The sequence below is a fragment of the Sphaeramia orbicularis genome, chromosome 14 (genome assembly GCF_902148855.1).
Source record: "Sphaeramia orbicularis chromosome 14, fSphaOr1.1, whole genome shotgun sequence".
Lineage (NCBI taxonomy): Eukaryota > Metazoa > Chordata > Actinopteri > Kurtiformes > Apogonidae > Sphaeramia > Sphaeramia orbicularis.
This window is the reverse complement of record NC_043970.1, coordinates 14,965,220-14,971,219: the sequence shown is the minus strand read 5'-3', so window position 1 is coordinate 14,971,219 and position 6,000 is coordinate 14,965,220.

Genomic DNA, 6,000 nt, shown 5'->3' with positions numbered 1-6,000 from the left:
TGGAACGGTGACAACGAGCGGGTCCTCCCCTATCATCCACCCCTCCTCCACCCGACGCAAACCTGCTGTCACCACCCTCTCCACCCCTTCCTTACCCGGAGGTACTGGACTCCACCTCCCAGGAAGACCACTCCCAACATCCAGGCAGAGCCAATGGTGGCCAAGATGGAGAACAGCCACCCCCCACCTCACATCAAGCTCCGTCTCCGACCAGCCTGCAACAAAACGGAAGAGGGGGCAAAGGGCATGGATGGGACAGAGGAGGCAGAGGACGAGTCTATGACCTAGATGTGTGTTTCCACTGTGGTCAGAAGGGACACTGGGCTCAGGAATGTCCTGAAAAATGCCAAGATGACCAGCAGGGGAGGCCCCAGCGTCAGAACCAGTTCCACTCAGACTGACTACCATCACCAAAGGAGGCAGGTGACACACACACACACACACACACACAACATTTGCTAACAGGAGGGAAGAACAGTTTTACACTGACACACTGCTTTCTCGAGTTCAGGGTAAGATTAGAGAACTTGAAAAAGAGCAGGATACCAACCTAACGCACACCTATGCCCTAATGTCAACCGAAGCAACTTCAACAATTTATTGGACTGATAATTTATGTGCACTGTCTGTATGTCTGACCCCTACCTGAAAATCTTTCTTCCATGTGTCAGACTCCTCCATTTCCATTGCCAAAGCTAGCTCACAGCAGTGGAAAGATTTGGGTCACCTTTGGATGCAGGGATAATTGTTCTGTGTCCAGACTCTCCAGTTCAAATGTCGCAAGGCAGAAATGATTTTGTGATTTTACTGTTCTTAATATGCATGCTTTCAGATGTGGGTTTTAATCAAGGTTTGATTGTGTGTTTTTATTGTTGTAACGTTTGTTTTTTTAAGCATGTTTTACTGGAGTGTTTTTATTATCCGCCTTGTGGACTCTAATGACCTGCACCTGTGGAGTGCTGAGAGGAGAGACTCAATTGAATGGGCCAACCAGTGGCCCTGCAGAAGGAAACACAGGTGGGGTAATGCAAAATAAGAGCGTCAGACTGCAGGAGAGACAGAGACTCGGTATGGGAAGCACGCAGTGGTGCGCGGCGGACAGGGGGACGGTTGTGGTCGGGCGTGGGATTGCTGACGGCAGGAGCCACCGGAGATGGCGAGAGACGCCAGCGAGCAGCTACAGAGTAACCGGAGTGTTACAATGCGACGTACAGGCAGCGGCAGAGGGAGGACCTGTGCCTGCCGTGTAAGTACCCTTTGGGGAGTGTAGTAACACTCTGCCACATGAGTCGACACCTTGTATTATCTGTGGTGTAGCTGCCCATACAGGCGCTCTGTCTCCCTTGTGTCCTGGAGCCTGTGGCTGCGGTGACGCCAGCGTACCAGGAGGAGAGGCCTGAGACACGAGGCTGGCGACCGACGGCTAATCCTCCTTTCCCCCTCCCCTGATTTTAGACCGTATGGTAGAAACTGTGCCCTTGTTTTAGTTGCCCTTAGTAGTTTTTTTCCCCACATTTGAAAGGACATTTTCAGACTTTTTAGCAGCCCAGTTTTAATTAACTGTGTTTTATTACTGTTTAAAAACTACTGGGAATAAACTGTTCTTCTACACACATCATCGCTGCAGCCTTGTCGCTACTACTTGCTCTCACACCTGATAAGAACACTGTATTCCATTACTCCTCAGATTGTACACCTGGACATAAATCCCACATGTCCACCCTTTGTTACACAAACTCCCATCTTTCCTGTCAAGAAAATCAGACCTCCAGGTGATCCTAAAGCTTGGAGATTTATTCAAGATTTACAAGCGGTCAGTGCAGCCATAGTGTCACCTGCACCCAATGTTCCAAATCTGTGCATCATCCTTTCACAAATTCCACCAGATTCACAGTGGATTTCTGTGGTAGATCTGTCCAGTGCATTCTTCTCTGTTCCAGTACACTCGGTTTGACAGTTCTGGTTCCCTTTCCAGTTAGAGGGACAGCGTTACACATGGACATGCCTCTGTCAAAGTCTCACCTGCAGCCTCCACCTTTTCTGCGAAGCCATAGGTTGCAGTCTCCCTTCCCTTTCTCTCCCCCCAGGACCACCTTTGCTGCCGTATGTGGATGACCTCCTCATTGCTGCTCCCTCTACAGAACAGTGCCAGAACCATTACACTGCTCAAACGCCTCGCTCATGAAGGTCACAAAGTGTCACTTAAGAAACTCCAATTCGTCCAACAGAAGGTAACTTTCCTTGGTCATGTTCTGACCAGTGTTAATTTTGACAACGATTTTTAATTTAGTTTTAGTCATAGTTTTTAGACGAAAGTATTTTTTAGTTTTAGTCATAATTTAGTCATCAAAACTATTTTAGTTTTAGTCAACTAAATATTAAAATTTACTCGACTAAATCGATTGTAGATTTAGTCGACTGAATTCTTATGTAATGATTATAAAGGGTATCTGAGGTCATAATTTAGACTTGGATTAAATGAAACTTTTAAGTATTATAGAATAGCATTAAGGTTTGAATGTGCAGTAAACATACATTTCACTGTATTTCTTTCAAACACAAATGCATCTTTATTTGCCACAGGTTTCATTAAAGGTTATCTGAATTACAACAGAAAAACAATGAGACGTAGAGTCCTACTTTCCCCGGCTAAGATGTGCATTAATCATAATAAACAGCACATGGCATTCTCCATGAAATTGAAGATTGTAAGAGCAGCAGTGCCATTGGTATATAATAAACCAATGTAACTATAAATAGTGCTCACCTGAAACTGCCTCAATGACTAAAACTGTCAAAAACATTTCAAAGGATGTCACATATAATGCCACCAGGGATTTGAACTTGGTATCAAGAAAAATGGCATAGTATTGAAAACACATTTCTAAGCCTTGACAACAACAGCAGTAAATACCACTGAATAATACTGGTAATAACGGCACTACACAGTTTACAATGCGTCTTGTGGGTCTTAATAGCAAGAGTAAAATGTCCCCATATATCTGCTCTTCTCTTTCTCCCAAGCAACATTTGTTAGTTCCCATGTGCAGCTTTACTGTCGACACACTCTGCCAGCGGTTCGATCAAAACAAATGTAAGCGCCTTCCATGTGGCTCATAAAGTTCAGTTCTGAATGGAGCTCTTCTCAACTCGTGCAGCCTCCTCCGCCTTCCCATTGGGTCTTGTTCTCAAGTTATCCCACCTCTTCCTCCTATCCATTGGATGTCCTTTCAACTCCTCCCTCTCCCTTCTGAGTGGATCTCGTCTCTGGCCAACCTATTAGTGTAGTTTTTTTCGTTGACAAAAGTGTCACTACATTTACTCAGTCTTTTTGCTGTTGTGCGTTACTTTTTATTCTGCAGGAACTGCAGATGGAAACAAGAAAAGCACTTGGAGAGCACAGACCTCTGCCAAGAGAGATCTGCCCCCCGATCACCACCAAAATTTTATCATTTCTTCCTTGTGCCAGTATCAACATTTCCTGAAAATCCGTCCATAACTTTTTGAGTTATCTTGCTAACAAACAAACACACAAAGCTAAGTGATCACAATACCTCCTGGTGGAGGTAATTAGCTTACACCTAATTCTGGTGCAATTGTGTGATTGTACATTGTCGTCTGTAGTTCGGTCGGGGGGGGTATGATAGCCATCCATGATCCGAAGGGGGGGGGGGGGGGGGGGCTTATGTTGAAATATGAAGATTTACTTCCATTTTCCCACGTAATCAAGAACATGTATCATTTGTTTCAATAAATTTGTAATAGGAGTATGGATTTTATTACCAATTTTTAATGCCTAGTTACTTTTGACTCACCCTGTATATTAATCGTGTTTCATTTTGCATGAGAAAACAGACTCAAGAAAGAAGTGTTTATTAAACACTTTCAACAGTTTCAACAAAACTTGAAATAAAACAATTTGAAACAACTGCTCCATCTTGGGGGGCGGGGGGGTTTGTACGCAAATTTCCCATTCAGAGGACCAGCGTCCTGTTTAATGTCTTTCATCTTTATCAGTTGGTTCTGCTGTCTGTCACTACCGGATCAACTGCCCATTTGCGCATGTGCGACACTAACTCTACTTGGACAAACTGACCCAAATGTGTTGCCACAGATGCTCAAGAGTCATTCGGCGCTGCACATGGGTTCATTGCGTTAAAATTTTTTATCAGATTAATCATGATGATGGATTAATCCGTGTTAATGCATTCATTTTGACAGCCCTAATTTATACATAATCGTACAGGTATAGCAATATCACCTGTTATACGAGGTTGGAGTTTAAGGTGCAGTAAATCTGGAGGTCTTGGGGTGATGGAAAAATGAGGTAAAAATGCACACAGTTTCTGTTATTTGTTGATATTTTGAGTTTAGTGACAGTGAGCAGTGAAAGGCACTGGACAAAACATGCAGAATGAATGTCCCATTCTTCTGATTTTTTTTTTTTTTTTTTAAGGTTTGTTCGTTTAAGTTTATATTTTTCTTGTTAACTAATCCAAAATGCACTATTTCCCACAAAAATTGCAATATTTTTGGATTTTCATCAAATCATGCAGCTCTATGGCCGACCAATTGGGAACTTGTATTCATTGATATGATAACAAGAAACAAATTGCTGATTAATTGGTTGATGTCAAACTGCAAATGTAATGTGCATGTCTGAAATTAATAAAATGAAAAGAAAAAAAAAACTTTCACTATATTCAAAGCCAGATAATTATTATACTCAGATCCCATTCACCCATTCATACTAATTAATCAATACATTTGGAACTGAATATCAAACTAATTGGGAAAAAAAGGGAGGTAGGAGTGATTTTTGTTTTTGAGCTTCAATTTTCCCTCATAGTCAGTAGTTCAAATTTACACTTTGCAATTAGATGTTACTTTCTGACAATTATCAGCATCAACTTTTAGCGACAGACACTGATATTTTGCAAAAAAGATCAATGAATTTGAGTTTAATGTCTGATGGTCCAGATGTATACATTTAGGTATTCATCACTTCTTAGATGTTTATGTCAACAGTCACCCAACTTATAAAGCAGCCAAAGACAGTTCATTAACACCAATTTGCTTTTCTTCTGTTGCAAACTATCATATTCATGCATTACATCGGTCATCTGTCAACCTGTAGAGCATAACCCTCCAAGCCAGGGCCTTATCCCAACAACCAGACCACTTCTTTCTTCTCTTACAGTTTGATCTTTGTTTTTTGTTTTTTTTTTTACATTTTGCATGACAGTTTACTAAATATGAAGTAATCACTTATATTATAATCTTAAATAGAAAAAATATTTTATTTAGTATTTTTTGTCTTATTACCCTAAGTGCCTAAATTATTTTTTCATGATTAAAATCAATATTTGCTTCTATTCTTTACTGACTATGCCTATGTTATATATAATCCCATCTCAAATATCACCAATGTTTCTCCAGTTTTAAACCATACAATCAGTGTTACACTTTACTGCCACCTACTGGATAAACATGCAAACTTGCTCAAGTGATGCTTAAAGAGGTATTTTTAAGTTTACACAAATCAACTTTAAATTTACTGTGTAACATAAACTTTAAATAACTTTAAATGGGTCTTGAGTGGATAAGGTTTGTGGACCACAGCTTTACATGAATAAAACACTTCCACCATAAACTGATACAGAAAAGACATAAATAGTAGGAAAGTGTTGGATGCATAACATTTCCTGTCTGTTTTGCAATATTTTCAAGTTGGTAAAAAAAAAAAAAAAAAAGTTAAAAATGCATTAAGAACAAGACAAATAATAATGATCTCTTCCTTGTTTCTTGGTCCAATGAGTTTGATTTCAGAAACCGAATCACGACCATTAGGAAGACATCCGCCTCAAAGACTACAAATCCCATCGTGCATTTCACCATCACCATAGCAGCAGGAAGTTGGTTTGTGTCCTCCATCATGGACAGCCCGACTCACGTGTTCACCTCCAGTTTTATATATAGTTTTATGACGGTTTACCCATC